The sequence below is a fragment of the Dipteris shenzhenensis genome, chromosome 21 (genome assembly GCF_047967505.1).
Source record: "Dipteris shenzhenensis isolate YYH24624 ecotype China chromosome 21, Dip_SZ_1.0, whole genome shotgun sequence".
NCBI lineage: Eukaryota > Viridiplantae > Streptophyta > Polypodiopsida > Gleicheniales > Dipteridaceae > Dipteris > Dipteris shenzhenensis.
Genome location: NC_141616.1, coordinates 26,782,264 through 26,795,760, shown reverse-complemented (window position 1 = coordinate 26,795,760; position 13,497 = coordinate 26,782,264). Strand labels below are relative to the sequence as shown.

General features: G+C 37.2%; 1 long non-coding RNA gene across 1 annotated transcript; it reads left to right on the top strand.

Moving 5' to 3' along the window:
* The first annotated feature begins 5,339 nt into the window (after positions 1–5,339).
* Positions 5,340–6,411, top strand: LOC147888696 (uncharacterized). Its single transcript, XR_015543050.1, has 2 exons — positions 5,340–5,433; positions 5,761–6,411. It is a non-coding gene; the product is annotated as an uncharacterized LOC147888696 (long non-coding RNA).
* The last annotated feature ends 7,086 nt before the right edge of the window (positions 6,412–13,497 follow it).

Sequence of the window (13,497 nt, the reverse complement as noted above, 5' to 3'; positions counted from 1 at the left end):
GCAATCCCTGGCCGTAAGAATCATTGTACTTCTGTAAGCAACCTAGCACTATATGACTCTATTACGGTACCATGAGTAATTAGGCAATCAATGGTATTCCATGCTAGGAGAGCTAGTTTCTTCAACACACTATGTGTGTTGGATTTATCCAATAGTTGGTAAAAATGATCACAAAAAAAGACTCTTGACTAATATGTTGCCGATCTAACTTGATATTGCAATTCTCCTATGGACCCATGTAACACATCCATGAATCCTAAAATGCATTCGGTAGGCTTCCACTGCTCATAAGATGAAGGATATATATTTGAAAATAAAAATCAAGACATTGAGGTTTAAGAAATTCTCTCATTATGAAATATGAATTCTCAATGAAGTCACTTACAATTTGGTCTGTGTTGTAGAAGATAATTTGCATAATTCTCTCACAACACAAGCTCTCTATGCATGTATACATGTTGAACCAATATTTCCTTTATGGACTTCATCCGCTCCTTGGTTCTAAAATCTTTCACCCTACCCTTCCAAGATGCCAAAAAGGGATTACTTGAACGTGGCTTCGTCCTTTTGTTTGGTTGCATTAGCACCCAACTTCCTTTTGATACAATAAAACTTTGCTAGCAACCATCCACAGTAACCTTGTTGGAAACTTCGATAGAAGATATAAAGGAAAGAGGTCGATGAGGTAGGGAACTCATGTCTATAGCTTCATTCTCGCCAGTCTGATCAACACAATGTTTTGCACAAGAACGGTTTTGATTGTCGATGGGTGCCATTGAGACTAGTATCCAGACTTATACTCGAATTACACCTAAAAACTCAATGGACATATCAAGGAGCACACATTATATTCTAGTCTCTCATAAGCATGATCTTCTTATTCAAAACTTTAAGAATATTATCAAAGAGAGAGATTGACAAAGCAACGAGATCGCTCTTAAACCTCACTCTTCAATATTATGATCAACACACCTTCTCGTAGAACTAGGACCAGTTAATATATTGTCGTCCCCACAAAAAACTTTTAAAATTTATATTCTAGTCGGTAGCATCTTCATAAATACACCATTTTACAAAATCACACTCGTTCCTCGACCAAATTTTTTATTTGTTATTGATAGTTGTACATGAATAAAATATAATTTTTTGCTCCAAAATTCCAAAATTTTTTCAAAAATTTTAAAATTTCCCCACGTTACATTGGCCCTATGGCCATTGGTTGAGAGCTATTTTTCATTTTGGCCAAAAGGCCCCAAAATGAGCTCCCTTTTTTCATAATGAGTATAATGAATTTAAAATCCAACTCGCTAAAATTATTTATATTATATTGCTAACAATATTACTTTTCATACAACAAGGTTAAAGGGAAATCAAATCAAAGAAACCATTCTATGAAAAAGTCTCACACTTAATATAGATACGCTTAATATAGACACTAAAATTTCATACATAAAATAGACATAAAAAATATGCTTAAAATGCAAATTCAAACTTTTTTATGAGTAGTGCAATTGAATTTGAAAGGGAATAATAAATTTATGTTACTCAAGCATTTCCTTTTAAAGTAATTAATCAATGAAGGGAACATTTTTAATCGTGCATAAGGAGAAAAATGATGTAAAACTATGTATTTCTATGTGTTTTGAAAAATTTGAATTAAATTGAGACTTTTATGAGTCCATCCTACAAATTCCTTGCTTCCCACAAGATTTAGACGCTACATGCCCATTGAAAGTTTGAATTGTCCAAAAGTAATGAAAGTTTCTTAAGAAGATTTTGGATTTCACAAGAAGTTTTTACTTCAATGCTGTTAATATTCATATTTAAAGCATAAAATCCAATTAAGTAATTGTAGTAGAGGCTTTGGGAGCTATGAATATGCTTTGTATTTGGACGTGAAACCTTTGATGTGTTGGAACATAAACTTTGATGCGTTGGACTTTTTAGAAGGCGCAATTTTAATGGCTATTTGAGAACTATATCCATGTAGAGGCCTCTTAATGCTTTGCATGCACAAACTTGATGCCTTTCTAGAAGGCGTACTCTTTATGCCTATTTGGGACCTATATCCATGTAGAGTCCCCTCAAGGATTTCCAAGCACATGGACACATGTGCATGCATGTGTGTGCTACCACCGTTTAGTTGGCTGTAAGTGTCAATAGCCTATAATATAAAGTGATTGGCTCTCACTTATTTCATCCATTAGTTTTCTCACCTTTTATCTATTTTGAAGGCCTTTAATATCAAGAAATTATAAGTCCATACATATAACTTGGGCCTGTGGAGAAAGGTAGAAAAGGCCGCTTTTCTTTTTCGATTGAGAAAAAAATTGGATTCTTAGGTGAAAAGGTGGAGTACCCCCAATTAATCTTAGGTTAAACTTGTGTAGCTTTTAAATTTCATGCAAAGGTGGGAACTTGAACTGAATAGCTCCAAGTACCCACTCCAAGGTCTTACCATTATGCTATGTGAAAATGTTGTAAAAAAGCTGAGAGTCTCACTCTCATAAGTCAAAGGGGAGGGGGCTTAAGAGGGGAGCCCCCCCACACAAGAGGACGACTCCCCCACCCCGAATAAAGGGATATCTTAGACAACCTCCCCTTGTATTTCCACCCATCACCTCCTATATTTTTCACTAATCAATACATTTTAAATTTCAGGGGGAGGTATGAGAAAAGATTGATAAGAGTCGTATTTTAATTCTAACCATATCACACACAAAAAAACTCAAGGTATTTTCATATCATAATGTTGAATTTCACACCAACATAGGTTTAGATATTTTGGGCCCAATTGCAATATTGGACACCATGCAAGTGCAATATTGGGCTAGAATTTTTGGATCCAATTGTGACTTTTCAGCCAAGAAATTTTGCCTCACTCATGCATTGCATGCTTCATGGACCCAACTTCAGTATTGGTCAATAGATTGCACATATAGCATGCTAGTTGAATTTTATGGCTGTCTTGCTACAATGGACTTTGTGGTCAAGAGGCCACATAGGATGTCCCTGGTTGAAATTTATGGCTTTTCAGATGAGAAAAATTCCATCAATCATGCATTACACATGCTTCATGGACCCTTGGGTGAGTCACTCATAAATAAGTAAGAGTAGCATGTGGATTCAATAGAAAGAGTGTTTTTAATCCTCTTTTTATACATTTTTCACATACAAAAGTGTATTATATAGAGGGGATATTCATAGATTGAATATGAATTGAAAAGAGCGTTTTTTTCTTAATAAATCTAGAGATAAGGGGTTTCACACATAGGCCTAGTGCTCGCCTAGTGACCCCACCCAAGCATGGATCCAACTTCAATATTGGTCAATGGACCACAAACATAGCATGTTAGTTGAAATTTATGGTTGTCTAGACTTTGTTAGCCCACATAGGACATTGGCTGAATATGGCTTTATCATCAATTGCTTTCGGAAGAGTCATAAAATCATTTAGAAAGGAAATCACAAAAAAAATTATGGATTTCTTACCAATTGTGCAAAATTAGAGGCCCAAGTGTCATGATGATTAGTTTAGAAAGGAATCACAAAACAAGATTTAGGTCCACATCAAAGGCATGGTTGCATCTTGATAAAAGAGTTTGAAAACAACAGAGGGAGTGTCTCAATATTTAGTTCTCTCCCACATTGTAGCAATTCATTTCTTGTTGCAAAAGGTTCATTCTCCCTTTTTTGTAATTACATTGTAATTTCATTGTCACATCATAGCAATTCATTTCTTCTTGCAAGAGGTTCATTCTCATTTTATACAAAATACATTGTAACTTTATAGTATATAGTAATTTCATTGTATATGACATTATTCTTTTAAATTGCATTGTTTAATTACATTGCAATTTCAAAATGTACATTGATGTAAGGAGACAAATGGAGAAAATGATGCAAAACTACCTGTACTTTTGTGTTTTGAAAATTTTGAATAGACTTGCATGAGTGTCAAAATAACTAAGCATGTCTTTCAAGAGTCTCATTTAGTTTTCTCCCACATCCTAGAAATTCCCTGAATAGTCCAAATGTGGTGAAAGTTTCTTACTAAGATTATGGCTTTCAAATGTCATCCAAAAGTTGTTGCAGCTTCAATGATGCTAGTATTCGTAAAAGCATAAAATGCAACTTAGTAATTGTAGTAGAACCTTTGAGAGCTATGACTGTGCTTGGTATTTGGAAGTGAGACTTTTGATGCTTTTGAATGTCTAGAAGGCCCATTCTTTACGACTATTGGGACCTATATGTAGAGCCTATCAAGGTTTTTCATGCACGTGGATACATGGTGCATGCATGTGTGTGCTACCACCCTATGGTGGCCCTAAATCATAAGAGCATCTATCATAAAGAATTGCCTCTCACCTAATTCCTTGCTCACCTATACTTTCCATTTACCTATTCTGGATGCCTTGAATCTCAACAAATTATTCCATAGATATAACTTAACTAGAGGAGAAATGTAATTCAAAGGGCCTTTTTTTTTTCAATTGAGAAATTCAATTGACTTCTTAGGTGAAAAGGTGGAGTATCCCTAATTAAGCCAAGGTTAAATTTGTAACTTGAAAATTTCATGCAAAGGTGAGGACTTGAACTCAACAACTCCAAGTACCCACTCCAAGGACTCACAGGGGAGGAAGGCAAAGAAGGTAGGTCCCTCTTCCCCTCATAAATAGAGGGATGTCCTCCTTACCCTCCCCTTGCCTTTCCAACCCTCCCCTCCTACCTTTTCCACTATTTAATGTAATTTTGAATCTTTTCAATTGGGGGGACCTACTGGAAAAGAATGACAAGAACCCTATTTTAGCATGCCCATTAAAAGAAATAAAACAAGTATTTTAATATTGTGAGATTGAATATCACACCAATACAAGGCTAGTTTTTGTGAGATTGAATATCACACCAATATAAGACTAGTTTTGTGGGCCCGGTTGCAACATTGGACACTATGCAATTCCAATATTGGGCTAGAATTTTGGGACCCAATTGCAACTTTTGATCCAAGAAATTTTCCATCAATCGTGCATTGCACGCTTGATGGACCCAACTTGAGCCTTGGTCAAGAGACCACATAACACGTTAGTGGAAATTTATGGTTGCTTGCCACAACAGACTTCGTGGTCAAGAGATCACAAAGAACATTTGGTAAAATATATGGCTTTCTCATTGATTCCTAGAAATCATGACCAAGAGTCAAAAGAATCCTTTAGAAAAGAAATCAAGAAACCAAAAGTCATAGTAAAACTATGGGTTTCTTACCAATTGCGTAAAATTAGAGGTCCAAGAGTCATAGAATAGTCTAGAAAAGAAAAGAGGTCCACATCAAAGGCACGGCTGCAGCTTGATAAAAGAGGCTCACAACAATTGAGGGGTGTGTCGCACTAAGTAGTTCTCTCCGACATTGCAGCAACTCATTTCTTCTTGCAAGAGGTTCATTCTATTTCTTCTTGTAAATTAGTGTTCAGCCTTTGTCTGAGCTATAACATGATTCCACATTGTGCCGTTGCCTAATGGAGGAGAAGCTAACCTATGTTTTTGACGAGATTTCCATCATAATATGTTTTAACTTGTGTCTCTATGTGTGTGTGAGAGAGAGAGAGAGAGCGCGAGAGAGAGAGGGGTGGACATTGTTTGTTCTTTGTATGGAGCATGAATTTCTTCTGTTCTGTGAAAATGAAAATGCAAGTGTCTCGCAGGCAAGGTACATAGATTTTGGTTTGGTTTCTTATGGAACAAAAGATGACTTTGTGTCTGCAGCATGGAAGCGATCTTACGTTCAAGGTTTGGGACCGTTCATATCATCATGGCTCTCACGCTTGTACTACTAATCGCGTCGCACCCTTCCGCCGCGCAGAGCCAGGAAGATGAGTTCCTCCAAGATCATAACCAGGCGCGCTCCGCTGTGGGCGTTCAGCCTTTGACATGGGATTCAAGCTTGGCAGCATACGCTCAATCTTACTTTGCGCCCAGTGATCACTGTCAGCTCGCCCATTCCGGGGGTCCGTACGGCGAGAACCTTTTCTGGGGTAGCGCTGGTGCTCAGTGGTCTCCCAGTGATGCTGTCAACGCTTGGGTCTCGGAGAGCCAGTACTATCACTACGATTCCAACACCTGCGATCCAGGGCAAGTTTGTGGGCATTACACGCAGGTCGTCTGGCGCGATTCACAGAACTTAGGATGCGCCGTCCTCACGTGCAGCGACGGATCAACTGTGATCGCATGTGAATACAATCCTCCTGGAAACGTCGTTGGCCAAAAGCCCTACTAACAACCAATTACCCGAGAGCATTCTTGACAGGTCGTTGATGATCTTACAATCGCAACAATATCCTCTGTTCTGTACTTTCATGCAGCAAATAAGCCTTCAGCTTGCTCCCCGTTGAAAATATATTGTGAAATAAGCCTTCAGCTTGCTCCCCGTTGAAAATATATTGTCGTCCAAAAGCTTTAAAGTTTGGTAATTCAACGATCTAAGTCTCACATTGAGTGCCTTGAGCTAGTTCTTAGAGGCTGACCGCTTAATCGTTTAACTTGTGCCTGGGAGTAAGGTTAGTTTCACATACATCCTCCTAAAAACTCATTTGAGCACTATTCACGAATGGGATTGGATGAGAGAGAAGATGGGGCCTCAAACACAGTATTTTTTGGTTGTCCACACCTTTGGAGGCCTGCCTAGGCCGCCTAGGAAAAAATCCAACGGACAAGAAGTTTCACCAATCACTTTGTGCCATCAAAGCTGAACACCCCTTCACGCTTCCTTGTTCATGCGCGTGTGAAAACCAGCCTAAATTTCCATGGACAAAGATCTCACATTGAACTATTAAGGGTTATACTTATTTGATCTCCGGCGTGGCCCGACATATTTTAATTTATATGCCCCCATTGAACAAAAAATCAAGAGTTAATGCTTACAAATGTGATAGGTCCATCAGTGAATGACCTAACGATATTTTGTTATCACAACAACACAAAGCAACTATAGATGCGCTTGATAGACGCGCAAAATAGCGGGCGCATCTATAGGCATTGCTTGAATAGAGAAATTACGGGCGCGTCTAATAGCACGTCTAACAGCTCGTCTATTTGCGCGTGTATTACCATGTCTATTTACACGTCTACATTGAGAAAATACGGGCCCGTCTAACATTGTGTTTATCAGCGCATCTATTTGCACGTGTATTAGTGCGTCTATTAGCGCGTTTACACTAGGAATTAGATGCATATTTAGACGCAAAACAGAGAATACAGAAAGTGAGATTTTGGTGTACATCATTGCTTTCAAACATTGCCCATGATTACCAAAGCACATAATTTTAACAAAAACATCAATGCTTTTTTACAAGCCCACATATACAAGAATTAAGTGAGGTGAGGAGAATGAGACTATGTAAAATAGTTTTGCCAATATCAATGATGGGCTACGGTTCCATCTCATCCTCAATGAGATCAACCCTTGCCAAACTATCTACTTCAAAATCCAAACAAGTGTTCAAATCTACAAATACATTCAACCCACTACTACTTGTGCTACTCATGTGCTCATCAAAATCAGCATCACCAATGGTAGGCTCGTCCTCACGGGTAATGGCCTCAATATCTATATCTCCTATCTCATGATCACTTTGGAACTTTGGAACGTGGCATAATAGGTATGACATGCCACCATCTATTATTATCCACCATTGGTTGATAGACAACCTAATTCAAACACAAATACAATCATGTTATATTCCTTGCATCGAAGGTATCAAATATTTAAAAGCGAGTATTTTTATATGTGTGCACAGTACCTGTTCACATTGTTGCGGTAGTACTAGTGTGTCCTTCCTACTTTGCCAAAACTTTGTGGAGTCAATAGTTACAAAGGCACTTGCATGGTGTTTGATTGCTGCATTGGGGCCTCTTTCCACCACGTCCTTAAACCACTTTACATCCAAAACATACACAAAGAAGCGTCCAAAGTCAAGCTTAATAATATCTTGGATTATGCCACAATAATCATCCATGGCTCCATTGGCTCCCTCAAAGCTAGCAATGACACCGCAATCTTGTGTGTTTCTCTTATCATCAATCCGTTGTGTTCGAAAATGCTTGCCCTCACACCATATAGCATTGAACATAGTGCACTACACCAAGAAAAAATCAATTAAATAAGCAATCTAAATTATTGAAAGCTCCTAACTTATGCATAACATTCTATATACCGACCTTGCTCATGCATCCCCTAGCATACTCCCATTCTTCCATTGTGATATGCATCCTCTCATCTTTCTCTGCTTTCTCCATTTCATCAAGTAGCCAATCCACATGAATATCCTTTGGAAGTGCTCTTAGATACTAAGGGTATGGCACACGAGATCCGTGGTGTGTACGAAAGAGGGGCCTTTCTTCTTGTCTTCTTGCCTTTGCATCCTTGTTTCTTGTCACCCATCTTTTCATCACATCACTATTAAGCACGCAATAGAGGTTGATACTATTATGCAACTCCGTGTCTATTACTTTGTTGCATCCTTTCCCTTGAGGCACAATAGAGGTCATCCTTAGGTCTTCATCATCTCTCCATAGTCGTGGGAGAGAGCTATCCACATCAACAAGAAACTCAGAAATATATACAAGTGACTCACCAACCAACCCTCGGCCATGCTACATTTGGGTCTTGCATTTTGTCTCACAAAGCCCTTTAAGGTCTTCATGAAGCGCTCGAGGAACATCGTGCATGTATAGTACCGCATATAGCAATCTCATCCACCAAATGCACTATAAGATGTAGTTGGCTTGTGAGAATAGAACGTGGAAATGTCTCCTCCACTAAACAAACCACCTCCACTCACATAACTCGAGCATTCTCAAGCATGGTGGGATCTATTTCCTTTGAGCTCACATACCTAGAAATGAAAAAGTACACCACATTAGCAATATGAACACCTTGCATGGAGCATTGATACGCATCATATTTTGTATCATGTAAAGTACCTCACAAGCTCGCCCATCTTATAAATACAATCTTTCAAGTCCTTTGATGCACTACATGAAATGCTAGTAGGTAGTATGAACTGAACCCACGAGGAGGTGGTTGATTAGTTGCTTATAATTATTCACTCACAAATTTGAAAGGAAAAAGGTATTATGCACATAAAATACTTACTTGGAGCATCTTACTATGTAAATAATCATTTTGTACCCGTGTGCTATATTAATACATTATATGTAATCATCAGTTTTGAATTATCTCAATAATCCCATTTCGGATGGACCTCTACACAGAATTCTCCTTTCCCTTCAGTGCAATACTTGCCAACATGTAGTGTTAATCAATGGTGTGCGTTAAAAAGCAAAAACATCTAGTCTTTCTCTGATTTGTTCAATAATAAAGAAAAAACATTGAATTATGTTCAACTCTTGATTTATCTTCTTGTTATTTAGAATAAATTAGAATCCTTATGCAACATTGCCCTCTCTCTCCACCTGAAGTCCTGTGTAATTGTGCAAGTGTGCAGCATTGTTTGATTGATATAATTCCCAATAAATTTTCATTCTTGTTCACAGTAATATCAAGTGCTTCATTCTCAAGACCAAAAGAGTTCAAATTTTGATCCATTGGAACCAATTGGGTTCCCAATCATTCTACTACGTCTATCGTAAAAGGATTGACATTGTGAGTGGCAATCATGTATAACTTAAGTTTAATCGACTTGTGCACAACCTCACAGTATACTTGGTTGGATGTTATCATGTCCCAATAATCCAAGAAGTCAAGAATTCTTTCAACACCATTTGCATTATAAGTGAGCACCATCTTGCAAATCTTGATAGAAAGTTTATTGAATAGATGTACAAATGCAGTTATTGGCATGCAAATATTTATTTTATCGATTTTACTAGCAATCCCTGGCCGTAAGAATCATTGTACTTCTGTAAGCAACCTAGCGCTATATGACTCTATTACGGTACCATGAGTAATTAGGCAATCAATGGTATTCCATGCTAGGAGAGCTAGTTTCTTCAACACACTATGTGTGTTGGATTTATCCAATAGTTGGTAAAAATGATCACAAAAAAAGACTCTTGACTAATATGTTGCCGATCTAACTTGATATTGCAATTCTCCTATGGACCCATGTAACACATCCATGAATCCTAAAATGCATTCGGTAGGCTTCCACTGCTCATAAGATGAAGGATATATATTTGAAAATAAAAATCAAGACATTGAGGTTTAAGAAATTCTCTCATTATGAAATATGAATTCTCAATGAAGTCACTTACAATTTGGTCTGTGTTGTAGAAGATAATTTGGATAATTCTCTCACAACACAAGCTCTCTATGCATGTATACATGTTGAACCAATATTTGCTTTATGGACTTCATCCCCTCCTTGGTTCTAAAATCTTTCACCCTACCCTTCCAAGATGCCAAAAAGGGATTACTTGAACGTGGCTTCTTCCTTTTGTTTGGTTGCATTAGCACCCAACTTCCTTTTGATACAATAAAACTTTGCTAGCAACCATCCACAGTAACCTTGTTGGAAACTTCGATAGAAGATATAAAGGAAAGAGGTCGATGAGGTAGGGAACTCATGTCTATAGCTTCATTCTCGCCAGTCTGATCAACACAATGTTTTGCACAAGAACGGTTTTGATTGTCGATGGGTGCCATTGAGACTAGTATCCAGACTTATACTCGAATTACACCTAAAAACTCAATGGACATATCAAGGAGCACACATTATATTCTAGTCTCTCATAAGCATGATCTTCTTATTCAAAACTTTAAGAATATTATCAAAGAGAGAGATTGACAAAGCAACGAGATCGCTCTTAAACCTCACTCTTCAATATTATGATCAACACACCTTCTCGTAGAACTAGGACCAGTTAATATATTGTCGTCCCCACAAAAAACTTTTAAAATTTATATTCTAGTCGGTAGCATCTTCATAAATACACCATTTCACAAAATCACACTCGTTCCTCGACCAAATTTTTTATTTGTTATTGATAGTTGTACATGAATAAAATATTATTTTTTGCTCCAAAATTCCAAAATTTTTTCAAAAATTTTAAAATTTCCCCACGTTACGTTGGCCCTATGGCCATTGGTTGAGAGCTATTTTTCATTTTGGCCAAAAGGCCCCAAAATGAGCTCCCTTTTTTCATAATGAGTATAATGAATTTAAAATCCAACTCGCTAAAATTATTTATATTATATTGCTAACAATATTACTTTTCATACAACAAGGTTAAAGGGAAATCAAATCAAAGAAACCATTCTATGAAAAAGTCTCACACTTAATATAGATACGCTTAATATAGACACTAAAATTTCATACATAAAATAGACATAAAAAATATGCTTAAAATGCAAATTCAAACTTTTTTATGAGTAGTGCAATTGAATTTGAAAGGGAATAATAAATTTATGTTACTCAAGCATTTCCTTTTAAAGTAATTAATCAATGATCAAGGGAACATTTTTAATCGTGCATAAGGAGAAAAATGATGTAAAACTATGTATTTCTATGTGTTTTGAAAAATTTGAATTAAATTGAGACTTTTATGAGTCCATCCTACAAATTCCTTGCTTCCCACAAGATTTAGAGGCTACATGCCCATTGAAAGTTTGAATTGTCCAAAAGTGTTGAAAGTTTCTTAAGAAGATTTTGGATTTCACGAGAAGTTTTTACTTCAATGCTGTTTATATTCATATTTAAAGCATAAAATCCAATTAAGTAATTGTAGTAGAGGCTTTGGGAGCTATGAATATGCTTTGTATTTGGACGTGAAACCTTTGATGTGTTGGAACATAAACTTTGATGCGTTGGACTTTTTAGAAGGCCCAATTTTAATGGCTATTTGAGAACTATATCCATGTAGAGGCCTCTTAATGCTTTGCATGCACAAACTTGATGCCTTTCTAGAAGGCGTACTCTTTATGCCTATTTGGGACCTATATCCATGTAGAGTCCCCTCAAGGATTTCCAAGCACATGGACACATGTGCATGCATGTGTGTGCTACCACCGTTTAGTTGGCTGTAAGTGTCAATAGCCTATAATATAAAGTGATTGGCTCTCACTTATTTCATCCATTAGTTTTCTCACCTTTTATCTATTTTGAAGGCCTTTAATATCAAGAAATTATAAGTCCATACATATAACTTGGGCCTGTGGAGAAAGGTAGAAAAGGCCGCTTTTCTTTTTCGATTGAGAAAAAAATTGGATTCTTAGGTGAAAAGGTGGAGTACCCCCAATTAATCTTAGGTTAAACTTGTGTAGCTTTTAAATTTCATGCAAAGGTGGGAACTTGAACTGAATAGCTCCAAGTACCCACTCCAAGGTCTTACCATTATGCTATGTGAAAATGTTGTAAAAAAGTTGAGAGTCTCACTCTCATAAGTCAAAGGGGAGGGGGCTTAAGAGGGGAGCCCCCCCACACAGGAGGACGACTCCCCCACCCCGAATAAAGGGATATCTTAGACAACCTCCCCTTGTATTTCCACCCATCACCTCCTATATTTTTCACTAATCAATACATTTTAAATTTCAGGGGGAGGTATGAGAAAAGATTGATAAGAGTCGTATTTTAATTCTAACCATATCACACACAAAAAAACTCAAGGTATTTTCATATCATAATGTTGAATTTCACACCAACATAGGTTTAGATATTTTGGGCCCAATTGCAATATTGGACACCATGCAAGTGCAATATTGGGCTAGAATTTTTGGATCCAATTGTGACTTTTCAGCCAAGAAATTTTGCCTCACTCATGCATTGCATGCTTCATGGACCCAACTTCAGTATTGGTCAATAGATTGCACATATAGCATGCTAGTTGAATTTTATGGCTGTCTTGCTACAATGGACTTTGTGGTCAAGAGGCCACATAGGATGTCCCTGGTTGAAATTTATGGCTTTTCAGATGAGAAAAATTCCATCAATCATGCATTGCACATGCTTCATGGACCCTTGGGTGAGTCACTCATAAATAAGTAAGAGTAGCATGTGGATTCAATAGAAAGAGTGTTTTTAATCCTCTTTTTATACATTTTTCACATACAAAAGTGTATTATATAGAGGGGATATTCATAGATTGAATATGAATTGAAAAGAGCGTTTTTTTCTTAATAAATGTAGAGATAAGGGGTTTCACACATAGGCCTAGTGCTCGCCTAGTGACCCCACCCAAGCATGGATCCAACTTCAATATTGGTCAATGGACCACAAACATAGCATGTTAGTTGAAATTTATGGTTGTCTAGACTTTGTTAGCCCACATAGGACATTGGCTGAATATGGCTTTATCATCAATTGCTTTCGGAAGAGTCATAAAATCATTTAGAAAGGAAATCACAAAAAAAATTATGGATTTCTTACCAATTGTGCAAAATTAGAGGCCCAAGTGTCATGATGATTAGTTTAGAAAGGAATCACAAAACAAGATTTAGGTCCACATCAAAGGCATGGTTGCATCTTGATAAAAGAGTTTGAAAAC